Here is a 17,387-nt window from a genome sequence, read left to right on the forward strand (position 1 = left end):
CTTTAGTGGACATACACACACATACACCCAACTTTATATAGATTAAATACTGCAGATATGTATGTAATTTTTTTTTAGATGCACACAATATTCCGACTGCATGCTGTATTCCGGTCTTAACTACAAATTATTTCTCAGATTCTCAGATTGTGAAGATGCAGAGTTGACAACCTAATTATTATATTTACTTTTACCAGAAGTACTGATTGTCAGAAATAGATTAGAAACCTTAACATCCTGCAGGAGATTCTTGTCAGTAAACCACTATAATGTATTTAGTGCTGCATTAAGTATTATTTCTATTATCTTGGGAATAGGAATGCATTATTTGATTCCCCAGCCTTTCAGGTAATTATAACACTCTGCTATGTAGGTAGTATGTTTATGTGTGTTGCACTGATTGCATTTTTAGCTATTTGATGACTTTCAAATGAGGTTGAGTGAAAAAAAAATTATAATATGATTTATGTAACAAAAACCATATCATGTAACAAGATTTCAGTCATTTACCCATATGATGTTCCCTTCTGCTCTAAATAATGTCTTCCTACTGTATATGTTAATAAAATGACACAGCTCACAGACTTGTGATCACAGGCAATTCTGCTTGTGGCTTCAGGTATCCTGGTAGGTAAACTCACTCCATTGTACAATTACAGTGAAGGTTCAAATCAGATGCCAAAAGTTAAATTTGAGGTGCTTGGCTGTCAAGGACGGCCAAGCACCCACGAGAGGTTGCTGTTTTTGTCTAACTAAACCCCAGACAGACCTAGCTGTCAAGAAGCCCCAATTACAGTGCAAAATATAAATTGTAAAATAATGAAGTCCAACAATGCTCTTTTCTGACCTAATATTTCAAGAAAACCCACCAAAACAACTGTACAAATGATGTAAAGAAAATCTGAATTAATTCACTCTGGTAAACCTGGTGCATCCACGCCAGCATGCAAAGCTTCATTCCCCCTGCAGTGGATAGTTCAATATCTACTTGGACAATAAAAAATTACAAAAACTGGTTTATTATATTTGAGGTCTTATTCAGAGTGATATACTTGAGGCACTAAATAGTTTGTTTTATAAACTATTATAATCTGGCTATTATGATATCTATCACTTTTTTTAGATGAACCCAAATTGAAGGTAGTGGTGGAAGTCTAGGAAAGGAAGTTTTTTGGCTTATGATCAGTTAAAATTGTATCATACTCTCCTGTCAACTGTCAGAACCTTTTGTGAGCTACGCAGGGTGAGTATAGGAATGTAGGACAGCAGCAGGGTTTTTACAATTATTGCTGCTCAAGCTTCCCACTTGGAGAAGGCCGGGTGCGGACCAATGAGTCAGTTTCTGCTATATGCAATACAATCCACAATTTACCCACCATGTTGGTTATCTCTGACATTCTCAGCTTACATATGAGAATTCAGTGTTAGAAATGGTGGCCACAATGCTCGAATGAAAGAAAAATATTACAAGGAGAAAGTAGCCAGTTTAGCTCTAACCTCCTTGTTGAAGAAAATCTCTTAAAAAAATCATCACTAGTTTAACCCATTGGGCCATGTAAGATATACACAAGATCTGTCGGGGGTGATAGCCCAAGACTATAGCACTCACCGATCAGCTGTTTACAGTGGGTGCTGAAAATAAATGTACCAGATGGAGCACCACAGATGGAAGCCATCTACTGGGTAGTGGCAGTGCCAGGTGACTGCAATTCAGCTCCCATTAAAGGGAATTTTGATATTTTATAATATCATTTTGTTAGAATTTTGTTTATTTAGTTATATGTCCATGTAAAGTAATTGGATTTTTTTGAGAAAAAAAGAGCTTTGCCATAATATTAGAATGCTTTCATTTGAATCACAGTAATTGTAGTGCAGTGATATTATTTGTTACTGTTGAGTGACAGATAATGAGTTGACTTCTGTCATATATGCTTGTTTTCTTGTCATTCAAGGCTATTTTTACATTTGAACTATCTGCAATGGAAACCACAATACATTGCTGAATATGTAGCATGGTAACTACCACCAGTACCCTACAATAAGGTCAGCTGATTTTTATTGTGGTTTCCTATTATTTTAATATGTGAGGCATAGTGATGAGCAGCATAGGATATTCGTTTTCGTGATATTTTGCTAATATTTGGCCTAATATTCGCCATAAATTTGCAAATTCTAGAGTTCGTGATCTCCAGTCATTATTTTCTTGATTGCGAAAATAGGCAATGTAATATGCGCGTATTGTGCGCGCAATACAGGCCTGACTCACTTTTGCTACATTTTTCAAGCTGCTAGAAGTTTCCTGAGCCTGGAGAAAATGGATCTCCCACTAACTATCTCTATTATATATATGAGCTAACTAACTATCTAATGTAAGTGAATAAGGATCCAGATGAATCAGCAAAGCACAGAGCACAGAAATGACACTGCTCTCTCTCTCTCAGAACTGCAAAAAAACTGCAGAAAATGGCTGCAGGGGAGTTTCCTATATAGTAGGGGTAGGCAACTTTCCTATTCATTGCTAGGGATGTTGCTAAGCTCAGACAAAGACATTGCAGCCTTCTCATTGGCCCACAAGCAAAAAGCAGGTAGGGTACTGATGAAAAAAATAATCTAGAATATTTGCGATTTACGAAGATATAGTACTATAGTCTAGATCTTCGCAAATTCTCGAAGTGCTGATATTCACAATAAAAATTAGTGAAGCATCTATTTTTCAGATCTGCCAGGACTATTACAGCAGTGCAGTATTTAAACAAATTAAAACTATAATCTATACACCTTTATGTTACTTAAGTTGGCAAAAAACATCAGAATGTATGCCAACTAGGCAGCCAATGCAGGTTTATTATAGCCATAGACATTGGTATGTTTTCCCAGGTAACATGCAAAACTGCATTCCTCTTTGGCCTACACAATAACATCAGTTGTTATCAGATAAATGGTTCATGTGGAAATTGAAATCCATATGGTGATTGGTGGAGCCCCCCTGTATATTAGCAAGTCAATCCTTTAATCTTTAAACAGTCATCTAGGCTATAAGCATTTCTATATCTTTTCTTTTATCATAATTGCTTCCATTGGCTTATCTTGAAGATGCCACAAACATATTATATGCAAGTGTATTTGCTTTAAAAAGCTATAATAGTGCTTTATTTTTGGGAAAAGTAATGAAGCTGTCCAGGCATTACTGGAAGGGAAAGATAGGATTTCATACTGCATCATTATAAATTCAGAACATCTCGAGGAGATAGCTGTTTAAAATACAAGACAGACCCAAACTGTCATGCTCAGATGGGTTTTGTCATCTGACAGAACTAAATCTGCCATGTAGGAAAATGAGTGCTGTAAAATGTGAACATAAAATATAATAATGAAGAGGAGGAGATAGACTGATACTGAGAAGATGATGTTTGCATTTGATTAAGCTGCTCTTTAAGCTTGTCACAATTTTTAGACATGATTGTTTCTTGTATCCTGTCTTATCTTGTAGGGTCATGAAACAAATAACAACTCCGTACTTTAAGGAGTTGTTCAAGATGTCTTCTTTAAGAAAAAATGGCAAGGACAGGATTATAATAGTACAAAAAGTAACCACCATGAGCCTCCTCAATTGCTGAGTTGCTGTTCCTAACCTCCTTGCCCCTACAGCTATGAGGTAATGTTTTGGATGCAGCAGTGACATAGCTGACATACCTCATTTGTATATAGCACAAGATTACTGATGCCAGTGATTGGCTTCAGTGGTCACAATTAGTATACACGTTTTCAAACATCTTTACATATCACCCCATAGATTTATTATGGTTTGAACAGTTTTTAAACATCTCTTGACATTGGAATTTACTTAAAAATGATTGCTATGTATTTGGGGTAGGCCCATCTTCCTTTACATATGTGTTGTCTATGTTTTTATTATAAGTGGTATACGAGCACACCACTGCTGCAGTCACAACAACAAAAGACGAGGAGATGGCAATTGTACATTTTTTGTATTGTTTCAAAAGTGTCCTGCTATTTTTTTTTAATGTTCTGGACAATTCTTTTCTGCTGTAGTACATAAAAGAATGCTAGGAAATAAGTCACAACATATTTTTGACTATCAAGTGCAATATTTCACAGAGCCGTTTGAATGATTCAGAGGATGACATAACAAGCTTGTATTCACAATTCATGCCATAAATTTCTGACACATTCAAACCCTATTTCAAGGGAACAATAGTTCCTATTTGGTTGCATCCAGGTGGTCACTGTATAAGAGCAGTTTCTGAACAATGTGCTGTGTTTCTACATGGCCAGTTCTCCATTCTGACTCCACCTGGGTGATTACCATGGTGGCCACCTTAAAGAGTAAATGTTATTCTTTTTTTTTTTTTTTTTAACATGTAGGGTCAGTGATACTGACTATTTTTGCAATATACTTTAATTGCTGAAATTGTACATATATATTATAAAGCTAGCTCTAAAGTGGCCCATTTTGTTCCTTAGCAACGCTCCCTCCCTTCTGTTTACCTTTTATGAGGTGACACGCTCCACACTGACTGCTGTTGTCCTCACTGAATGGTTAGGTGCCCAGATGGCCCCCCTGCAGTATGCTGTAGCCCCCTTTGAGCCCATGCAGCTCTTAATGTGCTCCTCCAGCGGCCATTATGCCATTCAGGATGGAAGTGTGGCCTGAGCATGATTGGTATCTCCATGTCCATAACAACCTGATCTATAAAATGATCATGTTATTTATCCCGCATAGTGAATGCCAGAAAAACAATGATGGAATTGCAATCTCTGCCCACCTCACCTCCAAAAAAATGGTATAAAAAGTGACCAAAAAATGCGTATGTACCACCAAAATGGTACCAATAAAAACTGCAGAATGCCCTGCAAAAAAACAAGCTCTCAGTTATGTTGGCGGAGAAATAAACATATTATGAATGTTAGTATGTGGTGTTACAAAATATAACTTATTTTTAACTAAAAAAATTATTTTACACTGAAAAATTTGTAAAAAAAACTATATAAATGTGGCATCAACCCACAGAAGAAATGTATCATATAATATACACCGCATGGAGAACACAATAAAAAACACTGACAGAATTGCAATTTTTGCCCACCTCACCTCTTAAAAAGTGGTATAAAAAGTGATCCAAAAAGTCATCTGTACTCCAAAATGATACCACAAACTACAGCTAGTCCCACAAAAACAAGCCCTCAAACAGCTCAGTCAACAAAAAGTACAAAATTTATGGCCCCTAAAACAATTTAGGCAAATTCCATGTTAGAAAATCCATATATTGCTTCTTCCCTTTTGAATGCTGCCATGTCCCCAAACAGCAGTTTACAATCACAAATAGGGTGTTTCCTTATTCAGGAAAAATGCATAATAAATTATGGGGTGCTTTTGTTTTCCCATTGCACATTGTGAAAATAAAAGATTTTAGGCTAAAGCAGCATTTTATTTAAACAATGTAATTGATTATTTTCATAGCTAAGTATATCTATATTCTATGAAATACTTATTAGGTCAATGCACTCACCACACCCCTCAATTATTGCTTTGAGGGATGTAGTTTCCAAAATGGGTCATGTTTTGGTGGTTTCCTTTTTAGGTGTACCTCAGGGTTGCTTCAAATGTGGCATGGCAACCAAAAACCATTTAAACCAAATTTTACCTCCAAAAACTATATGGTGCTCCTTCACTTCTGAGCCCTGTGTGGTGCTCATATGGCAGCTTTTAACGACATATAGGGTGCTGCCCTATTTAGTTGAAAATGACTAACACCTGGCTAACATTTTCTCCTGTTAACCCTTTGTAAAATGAAAAAATTGGCAATTTTCTTGTAAAATATGAAATGTTTCATTTTAATGGACAAGTGTTGCTTTTTTCAATTAAACAAAGTGCTCACTACCTTGGGGGTTTCAGGAGGTCATCAAATGCAACATAGGCCCAGAAAATTATTCAAGCAAAATCTGCCCTCCAAAAGCCATATGGTCCTTCCCTTCTGAGCCCTGCGGTATGGCCACACAGCAGTTTATGAACATGTATTGAGTGTTTCTATAAACTTCAAATTCAGGGTAATACATTTTTTTTTTTTAAAAGAACGTTTTAAAATGTCTCCTCTATTTTCCCTAAATTTGTGTGGGACACCTAAAGGGTTAACACAGTTTCTAAAATACGATTTGGAAAATTTGAGGGAAATAGGGGTAATTTATTGGTGGTTTCTATTATGTAATCTCCACAAAGTGACTTCAAAAGTGAATTAGTTCTTTAGAAAAGGGGTTTTGGAAATTTGCTTAAAAATTGTTAAATTTGCTTCTAAATTTCTAAGCCCTATAATGTCCCAAAAAATGACTTTTAAAAAATAATGCCAGCATAAAGTAGACATATCGGGAATGTTAAGTTATACCTATTTTATGAGGAATCACTATTCATCTTAAAAGCAGAGAATTAAAATTTTTGAAAATGACACATTTTTCGTAAATTTTGGATTGTTTAATGAATAAAGGTAAAACTTATTGACTCAAATGTATCACTACTATGAAGTATGACGTGTCACGAGATAAAACAGTCAAATTTGGTTAGATAAGTAAAAACCTTCTCAAGTTATTACCACATAAAGTGACACATGTCAGATTTCCAACATCTGGCCTGGTCATTAAGGTGAAAAATGGCTTGGTCCTGAAGAGGTTAAAGGGGTTGTTCAGGGTAAAAAAAAAAAAGTATATTTTAGAGCTCTAAGCACTTTGAAAATAAATGTAAATTGCTATATTTATTTCAACGATCCTTAATCTTTCCGATTCTGAGGATGCCCAATCTCCTTCCACTCTTTACTTCCTAATGCTTGGGATGAGGTCCCTGACCAATGCTGCCAATCACTGGCTAATAGGTCACTGCTGAAGTCTGCAATTGCCTGCAGTGGTCACATGTCCCTTGGACATTTTACAACCTTTGGAAACCCCTTAAAATTTTGTGTTAAAGAATAAGGAGTGTTATTAAAATTAAATTAAATTAATATTTATATAAATTATTCTTATTTTATGTGTCAAATCACTTTAAATATTGTTATATATTCTTGGGATCCTGTCCCAACAAGGACACAGTCGACTAGAGTCACCCTCTTATATGTAGAAAAAACTGTATCAGTAGGTTAAGGAAAAAGTTAGCCAAAGCTGGTGAACAAGGTGTATTTATCAGTCATAATCACGCTTATAGGGCTCAATCATAATAAACACGTGTATATGATAGTATGTATTCCTGCCTGCATGTCAGGCAGCATATTTAAGGAAGTACGAGCTCACTGGAGATGCTTGCAGAAATGACCAGCCCAGAGCCCCAGAATCAACTTACCCAATGCCGCTGTAAAAGAAAGCCACGAGGAGGTGGGCGCAGTGAAGAAGATAACATGCGGATATACCGCTAGAGTATAGGAGCGCCATGACTGCTGGTGAGCCGGGCAGGTAGAAATACCCGCGTGGTCTGTCGGCGTGTCCCGCCCCACCGGAAGCCGGAGGTGCGTCACGTGGAACGCACGACACTACAGCGATGCGTTCCACGAACCGGAAATACGTCGTTGGAGTGCAGCGCTGTATGGCAGAATCATGGGATCGAAGGAAGAGATAGGTAGATAGAGGAACATATAGGAAACAAATATAAGAAAGGTTAAAGGGACTAAGGTAAAAGGGGGATATAATTAATAAGAAGTATGATATAGGATAAGGAGATGCCGGTAAATATTGAGAGTGGGTGTAATAGAGGGTCTCCAAATGGATACGCAGTGTCTCAGGTAACTACATAAGGATCACGTGGATATCAAAACTGACGTCATGAGAACAGTCGTATTCATAAAAGGAAAATCTAATACATGGTGAAAACAGATATAAACAGAAGATATGGACAAAACACAGAAAGGATACAGTGCGGCACTAGAATGGTCATGATGCGTCAGTGGGCTTGTGGAGAAAAAACTGAGAAAGGAATGAATTAATCATCATACTATAAACATTTATAATAAAGTTTGGATTTCGTACTCTCTATTGAGCCCCCTTGGTTCCATACTTTCCAATTTATGAATCCAGAAGGCTTCTCTTAGTTTAAGTTGCTTCACTCTGTCTCCCCCCCGTCTTAGTACTGGAATGTGTTCTATCACCTGGAATTTCAGTTGAGAAATGGAGTGTGAAGCTTGTTTGAAATGATACGGGACAGGGAGAAGGAGGTTTTGTTTTCGAATTGAACATTTATGTTGGCATATTCTATTACAGAAGGTTTGTGTAGTTTCGCCCACATAGATTAGACCGCATGGACATTTGAGTGTGTAGATCACAAAGTCAGAATCACACGTAAAGAAATCATTGATCTGAAATTGTTTGCCTGAGTATGGATGAGAGATGCTGTTGCCTTTCTGTACATGTGAACACTGTATGCAGTGATGGCACGGAAAAGTGCCCTTCTTCGGTCTCCTTAGAAATGACTGGCGAGTTGTTTTAATGGCTGAGCCTATATCTGCTCGGACCAGTAGGTCACGTAAGTTCTTTGGGCGTCTGTTGCACATGAGGAAAGGATTTTTGAATTCCTCAATTTCCTTATAAGCCCTAGTTAGTAGGTGCCAATGGGATCTAATACTGTTTTCGATCTTTCTGGCGCATGGGTGATATGTGTGGACGAAGGGAATACGTTTCCCCGATTGTCGATTACGGTCTTAGGGATGTATCAGGTATTTTATCAGGTGTGGGGGATAACCTCTCTCCCTGAATCGTTCCTGAATACCAGAGTACAAAATCCAAACTTTATTATAAATGTTTATAGTATGATGATTAATTCATTCCTTTCTCTGTTTTTTCTCCACAGGCCCACTGACGCATCAGGACCACTCTAGTGCCGCACTGTATCCTTTCTGTGTTGTGTTTTGTCCATATCTTCTGGTTATATCTGTTTTCACCATGTATTATATTTTCCTTTCATGAATATTCACTGTTCTCTTGATGTCAGTTTTGATATCCACGTGATTCTTATGTAGTTACCTGAGACACTGCGTATTCATTAGGAGACCCTCTATCACACCCACTCTCAATATTTACCGGCATCTCCTTATCCTATATCATACTTCTTATTAATTATATCCCCCTTTTACCTTAGTCCCTTTACCCTTTCTTATATTTGTTTCCTATATGTTCCTCTATCTACCTATCTCTTCCTTCGATCCCATGATTCTGCCATACTCCACCGACGTATTTCCGGTTGGTGGAACGTATCGATGTAGTGTCGTTTGTTCCACTTGACGCACTTCCGGCTTCCGGTGGGGCGGGACACGCTGACAGACGGCGCGGGTATTTCTACCCGCCTGGCTCACCAGAAGACATGGCGCTCCTATACTCTAGCGGTATATCCGCATATTATCTTCTTCACTGCGCCACCTCCTTGTGGCTTTCTTTTACAGCGGCATTAGGTTAGTTGATTCTGGGGCTCTGGGCCGGTCATTTCTGCAAGCATCTCAGGGCGCTCGTACTTCCTTAAATATGCTGCCTGAGACACAGGCAGGAATACATATTATCATATACACGTGTTTATTATGATTGAGCCCTAGAAGCGTGATTATGACTGATAAATACACCTTGTTCACCAGCTTTGGCTAACTTTTTCCTTAACCTACTGATACAGTTTTTTCTACATATAAGATGAGGACTCTAGTCGACTGTGTCCTTGCTGGGACAGGATCCCAAGTTTTTGAACTACAAAAGAATTTTTTATTTTTATAGATTTTTTGCACTTTTTCCTTTTTTTCTATATGTAATTGATTATAACACAAACAAATGTCTGCTGTCATATTGATTCATGTAGATACATTATATTTTATTTTGCTGCAGTCTGATGAAGGCACATAGTTGCCGAAACGTTACCCCACCGAAGCAATCTACACTGAAGAAAATAAACAAGTTGCATCTGATATCGTTGAACTAGAGTATTTGTATTTATTGATGTACACAAGTACAGTCAGAAAGTTCACTTGGTAAGTCCAACATGCAATCTAAGGGTCCATTCACACGTCCTTAGTGTATTGCGGATCCGCAATACACCTGGTCGGCACCCCCATAGAACTGCCTATTCTTGTCATCAATTGGGTACAAGAATAGAACATTTACTCATGGGTGTCAAACATGCGGCCCGCAATGAATATCTTTGCGGCCCGGCAGTCTAGTATCTCTGAACATGAGCGCGCTGCTATCGGCGCGCTCATGTTCTCTCAGCAGCACGGGGAGAAGGAAGCTGTCCTCCCTCCCCCTGTGCTGCTGCCGCTGCCGCTGCCACCAATGAGAAGAGAGGGGGGGGAGGAGGGGTGGGCGCACTGCGCCACCAATGAGGAGAGAGGGGCGGAGGAGGGGCGGGCGCACTGAGCCACCAATGAAGAGAGAGGGGCGGGCGCACTGAGCCACCAATGATAGGACTATTCCCATTTCCCACACAGAGCGGCGCCCAGCGATGTCTCAGCACTCACCATTAGTCCTGGGCGCCGCTCCGTTCGCCCGCAGTGCCCCATTACTGTCTCCTCTCCTGCTCCACATGCTGCTGATTACTATCGGAGCGATGGGAGGAGACATCAGCTTCACTAGTGGGCGTTCCTTCTCCCTGCGCTGCGATTGGACAGCGCTACAGCCAGGAAGAAGGAACGCCCACTAGTGAAGCTGATGTCTCCTCCCATCGCTCCGATAGTAATCAGCAGCATGTGGAGCAGGAGAGGAGACAGTAATGGAGCACTGCAGGCGAACGGAGCAGCGCCCAGGACTAATGGTGAGTGCTGAGACATCGCTGGGCGCCGCTCTGTGTGGCCTGATAGTGAAAGTCAGTCTTTAACACAATACAGGAGGCGGGTGCCGGCAGCAGAATCGCATTGCCGGCACCCTGCCGCTGACAGGGAGCTGCGATCAGAGGCAGTTAACCCCTTAGGTGCCGCACCTGAGCGGTTAACTGCTGATCTGCCAGTACCAGCCTCCTGTATAAAGGGGTAATTTATCATTGGTGGTGCAGTGTGCCCTCCCCCCCCCTCAACCCCCCATCCCATTAAAATCATTGGTGGCACAGTGCGCCAGCCCCTCTCAACCCCCCCAGTATTAAAATCATTGGTGGCAGTGGCCACAGGGACCTCTCCCCTCCCCCTCATTGGTGGTGCAGTGGCAGCTTCTGATCGGAGCCCCAGCTGTGTAAGCCTGGGGCTCCGATCAGTTACCATGGCAGCCAGGACGCTACAGAAGCCCTGGTTGCCATGGTAACATCCCTGATGCTGTGTGCACAAGGCACAGAGCAGCAGGGACAGTGTGAAGTCCTATTCACCCTGATAGAGCTGAATAGGACAAGGGATGAAAGATCCCAGGTTCTCGCCCCTAAGGCTAATTTTTACACTTGCGTTCAGAGCGGATCCGTCTGAGACGGATCCGCTCATATAATGCAGACGGTGGATCCGTTCAGAACGGATCCGTCTGCATTATATTGTAAAAATTATTATTTTTTTTTTTGATGCGGCCCACATAAACTAAAATTTTGTTTTTTTGGCCCATGTTAGCCTTTGAGTTTGACATGCTTGATGTACTATTTTTTTCTGGATTCTACGGACGTGTGAATGGACCCTAAGGATAGAATTTACTGTAGATTTCTTCAAATTTCTTGTACAAAATGGCATGAAGATCACCAGAGGATTAGCCCATAGAACTTTAATGTCCCCAATGAACTTCAAAGGAATGCAGAATCTGCCTCGGTACTAGTCATCCTCGGACATGTTAATTTTTCCATGTATGTTACATTTTCTGGAGCATGTGAATAGGGCATAATGCAGTTCATTCATTGTCAACAGAATGGTTGAGTGTGTGCTGTGTGAGTTTGGTTTTAAAACATGTGTTGAAGGTCATGAATACCATAAAGATAGACCATGATACTGCTTTGAAGTCCATGAAGAGAATTTGCCCGGTTCTGTCACCTCTATGATTGGGTATTGAGATAGCTAGCAAAAATTCATAAGCAGAGAAACTGCATCATTGGCAACCAAGAAGGTCTACAATTGGCTCAAGGGTCATGGATGGCATCAAATGGGAATAACTAGACTCTTTTGCCCTGGCAAAATCTAGCACCATTATGGGATTCCATTTTGTAGGTTGCTATAGGACTCCTCTTTTTGCATGAGTTAATTAAAATCTCTTTTCTTTATGGTGGACAGATCTACACTATAGGTGAAACTTGAAAAATTAGAATATTGTGCAAAAGTTCCTTTATTTCAGTAATACAACTTAAAATTAGAATATTGTGAAAAGGTTCAATATTCTAGGCTTAAAGTGTCACACTCTAGTCAGCTAATTAATCCATATCCCCTGAGCAAAGGGGACCTGAGGTTGTGACTTTGGGGTTTCATAAGCTGTAAGCCATAATCATCCAAATTATAACAAATAAAGGCTTGAAATATCTCGCTTTGCATGTAATGAGTCTATCTCATATATTAGTTTCACCTTTTAAGTTGCATTACTGAAATAAATGAACTTTGCACAATATTCAAATTTTTTGAGTTTCACCTGTATGGCATGTGGATGAAAAGCTAATAAGTAACTAGTAAATATCTTAATTTGTTGGGCAATATTACTCTGGGTTCCACCAACTATTTGAATGCACAGTGAGAATGTTTCACTCTTTTTCTAAGCAATGAGGGAAAATTCTTTCCTGCGGGCGAATAGCCAAATCATATTTATACTGTTACTAAGAAATTTGATACGGAGTTTCTTTAATTAAGGTATTCACTTTAACTTTTCAGCAAACTTCTGAAAAAAAAAATAAACTGTTAAGTTATACTTTGAGTTTTATAATATGATTGTGAACAGATGCCTCTGAGGTAATTTGCTTTGATTTTTGGAGGATATTTTGTCTTTAATCAAAATTTTATCTGCACAGGGATGACTGAGATCAATATTTCTGTACTAAAGAATTTTGGTATTGATGCTGCTTGACTTTCCATGTGAAAGTGTGTAGATGCCAAAGGGAAGTGAAGTTTACAACTTTCTTTCACTAATTACTGAAAAAAAGGAAAATGTTTATGAAAAAGAGAAAAAGACCAACTTGGTCCCTGTTAATAACATCATATCTATGATCCTTCTATTCTGTATTATAATTCTGTTAGGAGCTGTAATCATGGGAAAAATGCTACAATAGGTATTGCAGAGGAAGTAGCTCGCCACTTTAATGGGTTAACTTCATGAAACAATATATATAAAAAATCTAAAAGAAAAGAAAGGGGAGATCAGCGTTCATCGGTAGGACCGCTATACAAACAAACCTTGTGGTGTTGTGCTAGGAACACAACATCCAAAATACGTATGTAACATATGGGTGATGCTGCTGCCAGGCATCTCTTTTCATGCACGAACATGCATAGCCAGGTACAGTGATAGAAATAAAAGGATAAGTGGTGGAACGACCAGATGGGTCAGAAGTAGACTAATTTTTTTATAAGTATCTTATAAGTATCTAAGTTATAGGTTACGCATTACGGGCCAAATGGGCCGTTCTTGAGACCAAAGAGCAGCTATTTGTATGTGCAAATTAACCTACATAAAGACACATGAGTCCTTATAGCTTAAAAATATAACAGTCTTTAGTAAATTAATATACCAGACATAATAAAAAAAAAGATGAATCATATCAATATAAAGTCCAGTACTACCAGAGGGAAATAGGAAAGTATAGTTTGTACTAAGTGGAGGGTAGCTATAACAAGAGAATTACTAGGCTACAAAACATATGATAAATAATTAATAATAGATACTATTAGTAAATAGCCAGTTGCCAAATAGATAAAAAGGCTGTCAATATCTCATAGATAACTTCATCCTAAAATAATGTCCAATAGATCAATTATAGAAATAGTAACCTACCCATAATGAGTTATCAAGCACACTCCAATGCGTGTTTTGGCAAAATATTCATCTGGGGGCTACCTATTTGAATGCGCAGTAGTTCTCCTGTGTGGATTTATTCTTCTACAGGGATTTACTGTATTCTCAACTATTGTCGTAAAAGGCTTTATCCATAATGGTTGTGCAAGGATGAGTATATTCATAATGCTCCCACATACATTACTGCAGAAATGGTTACTATCAGAGATGAGTGAATTTCTCAAAAATTCAATTTGATCGGTTCGTCGAATTTTCCTCAAAAATTTGATTCGAGAGCAGAGAGCCTGTGTAGGGATGTAGACACTGTGCCTTGCAGAAACACGCATAGGTAATCTGCTATTGTAATGAAACAGTACTGTCAGTCAGTATGACACGCAGATGACAGGCATCACTCTAAGAATCACTTCACACTTCACTCATTTTTTGTTAGTAACAGGGCCAAAACTGACTAAATATTTCAAGTGTAAGCCTTACAGGTTAATAATAGTGTCAGGTATGAAGAACCGTGCAGCAGCCAAAAATCCTACTATAATGTGAAAGAGCGCACTCCTTTTACACTGTCAGCTAATTCCAGATAGATTTCTACAGAACCTGTTCTTTTAAACGCTGATACAAGTTGAGCCCCCCCAACAGAATGGAGAGGGTGTCAGCAGTAAGTTTGTGTTGACGTCACTGATTATTTTGCGCTTCTTCTGATCCTTCAGAAGAACAACCCCCAATAAACGGATCCTGTCTGTTGAGGACCCGCCTTCACTCGGTCAACATTTGGTCAGTAATTCATTAGTATTGCTAAAGCCAAAAAAAAAACAGGATTGGATCAAAAACAGAGATGACACGTGAATTGAATATTTGCATGTCTTCTGTGTTTTGCACCCACTCCTACTTTTGGTTTCCAAATTATGAGCATATCCTGATGCAAAATAGGGACCATGTGATACAGGTCTTACAACTGCTCCAAAGACAGGATCCAATAAGAAGAAGGGTAAAATAAATGGTATTGTCAACAAGGCCAAAAAGGGAAAATGGTGGCCCCATCATAGAGTGGGGAGAGTGAGAACAGCATGAGAAGTCAACAGAGTGGCCCAGTGACAGAGTGTTGAGGTGGCAGCAGCATGAGGAGACTACACAGTGGCCCAATGAGAGAGTGGTGAGGTGACAGCAGCGTGAAAAGACCACAGAGTGGCCCAGTGACAGAGTGGTGAGGTGGCAGCAGCATGAGGAGACCACAGAGTGGCCCAGTGGCAGAGTGATGAGGTGGCAGCAGCATGAGGAGACCACAAAGTGGTGAGATGTCAGAAGCATTAGAAGAACACACAGTGGCCCAGTGACAAAGTGGTGAGGTGATAGCAGCATGAGGAGACCACAGAGTGCCCAGTGACAGAGTGGTGAGGTGGCAGCAGCATTAGAAGACCACAGAGTGTTGAGGTGGCAGCAAAATGAGGAGACCACAGAGTGTTGAGGTGGCAGCAGCTTGAGGAGACCACAAAGTAGTGAGGCGGCAGCAGCATGAGGAGACCACAGAGTAGTGAGGTAGCAGCAGCATGATGAGACCACAAAATGGCCCAGTGACAGAGTGGGAAGGTGGGGGGCAAAAGCCTAGCCAGTACCAGCACAAGATGTTGGGTGTCAGTAGGATCACCTGGCAGCATATGTGTGGCATCAGGTGGTTGGCAGCATCAGAATAGTAGCTGAAGCAGGTAGCCAGAAGAAACAGGTCTCTTTTGACAAAGTTTGTGTGTGGCACCATGGATGATCTACCGTAGTCTGATGCATCAGGCACTGATGTGTGGAAATCCTGGCTAATCTACACCTAAATCATCTTCACAAAGGTCATTTTCTCCACGTTTTGGGTGGAAAGGCTAGTTCTCCTTTGGGTAACAATGGCCCCCACCGCACTAAACACCAGCTCTGATGCCACACTACTGGTCGGGCAGGAAAGCTTGTCCATGGCAAACTCGGCCAGTTACGGACACAAATCAGGGTGCAGTCCAAGTATGACACCACCTGCTGGTTCAGGTTCTGCTCCATGTCTAGCTGCTGCCGCTGGTAAGTAGTTTCTTCACTAGGCAGGTGAAGAAAACTGCTCATTAGAGACTCTAGACTTAAGTTGCTGCTGATGGAGCTGGTACTGTTCTTGCCTCCCACCACGCCCCCCAGCAGCCATGGCAGTGGAACGCGAGCACAGAGGGCCCCCTGGTCAAACCTTTGCGAGAATAGGCGATGGCACACATAGGCATCGACCAACTAACTACATAGAATATCTCGACAGTAGTTCAGTTTGTCCTTCCTCTCACCGGTCGGAAAAAGGGTCCACATCTTGGAACGGTAGCAAGGGTCTAACATGGTGGAGAACCAGTAGTCATCCCTTTGCCAAATGGTTACAATTTGGCAATTTGGCTGTCACTACTCAGGAAACTAAGCATGCATCGTGCCATTTGCGAAAGTGACTCGGAGGGACTCCCTATCTCCATCTCCACTGCATACTGCCACAGTGTGTCTGGGTCATTTGCCTCGTCTTCCTCATCACCCTGTAGCTCCTCTGGCTTCTTCTGCTCCTCCACTCCTGTCACCTGTGCAGAAAAACCACCCATTTCGCTAGACATTGCTTGTGCGCGAAAGTCCTCCTCCTCCAGTGCAGCCCCCACAGGGCTCATGTGGTCGTGAGATGTAGGCGCCACGTCTCCTGTCCCCTGACCAGACATATTTAGCAGCATCTGTTTTAGGACATGAAGCAGTAGAATGACGTTGTTCATCCCGTACTCCCGGCGACTGACAAATAAAGTGACCTCCTGAAAGGGCCCGAGCAAACGGCAGGTGTCAAGCATGAGCTGCCACTGGCTAACATCAAAGTTACACAGGGTAGTACTTATGTCCTCCTGTATTATTAAGAAATCTATTATGGCTTCTCTCTGTTCATATAGTCGGTCCAAAATATGGAGGGTGGAGTTCCAATGGGTGGAAACGTCGCATACCAGCAGATGTTGAGGAACAGCATTCTTCCTTTGCAGCTCAAAGAGGGTGTGCTTTGCAGTGTTAGAATAACTGAAGTGCATGCACAGTTTCCTGCCATTTTCTAGATGTCTTGCAGATAGGTGGAAGACTTCAGGAACCTCTTTTTAATCAGATTAAACACGTGAGCCATGCAGGGTGCATGGCTCAGCCCTCCTTGATGCAGCACCAATACCATGTTCTTCCTGTTGTCAGTGACCATGGTTCCGATTTTGAGTTGTCAAGGAGAAAGCCAGGAATCAATTTCTTGATGGAGGACGTGGAGCAGTTTCTTCCCTGTGTGACTCCATTCGCCCAGGCAAACTAGGTGCAGAACCGCGTGACACCGCCATGCTCTGCACATGTTGTATGCTGGAGGGGCATTGTGAATGAGGAGGAGGCAGAGGCGGACATTGTCGCAGGACTAACTACGTGAGAACGTGGAGGCGGCAGTGGCGTCACCTGACCAAGTTGCTGGTGTG

The sequence above is a fragment of the Bufo bufo genome, chromosome 4 (genome assembly GCF_905171765.1).
Source record: "Bufo bufo chromosome 4, aBufBuf1.1, whole genome shotgun sequence".
Lineage (NCBI taxonomy): Eukaryota > Metazoa > Chordata > Amphibia > Anura > Bufonidae > Bufo > Bufo bufo.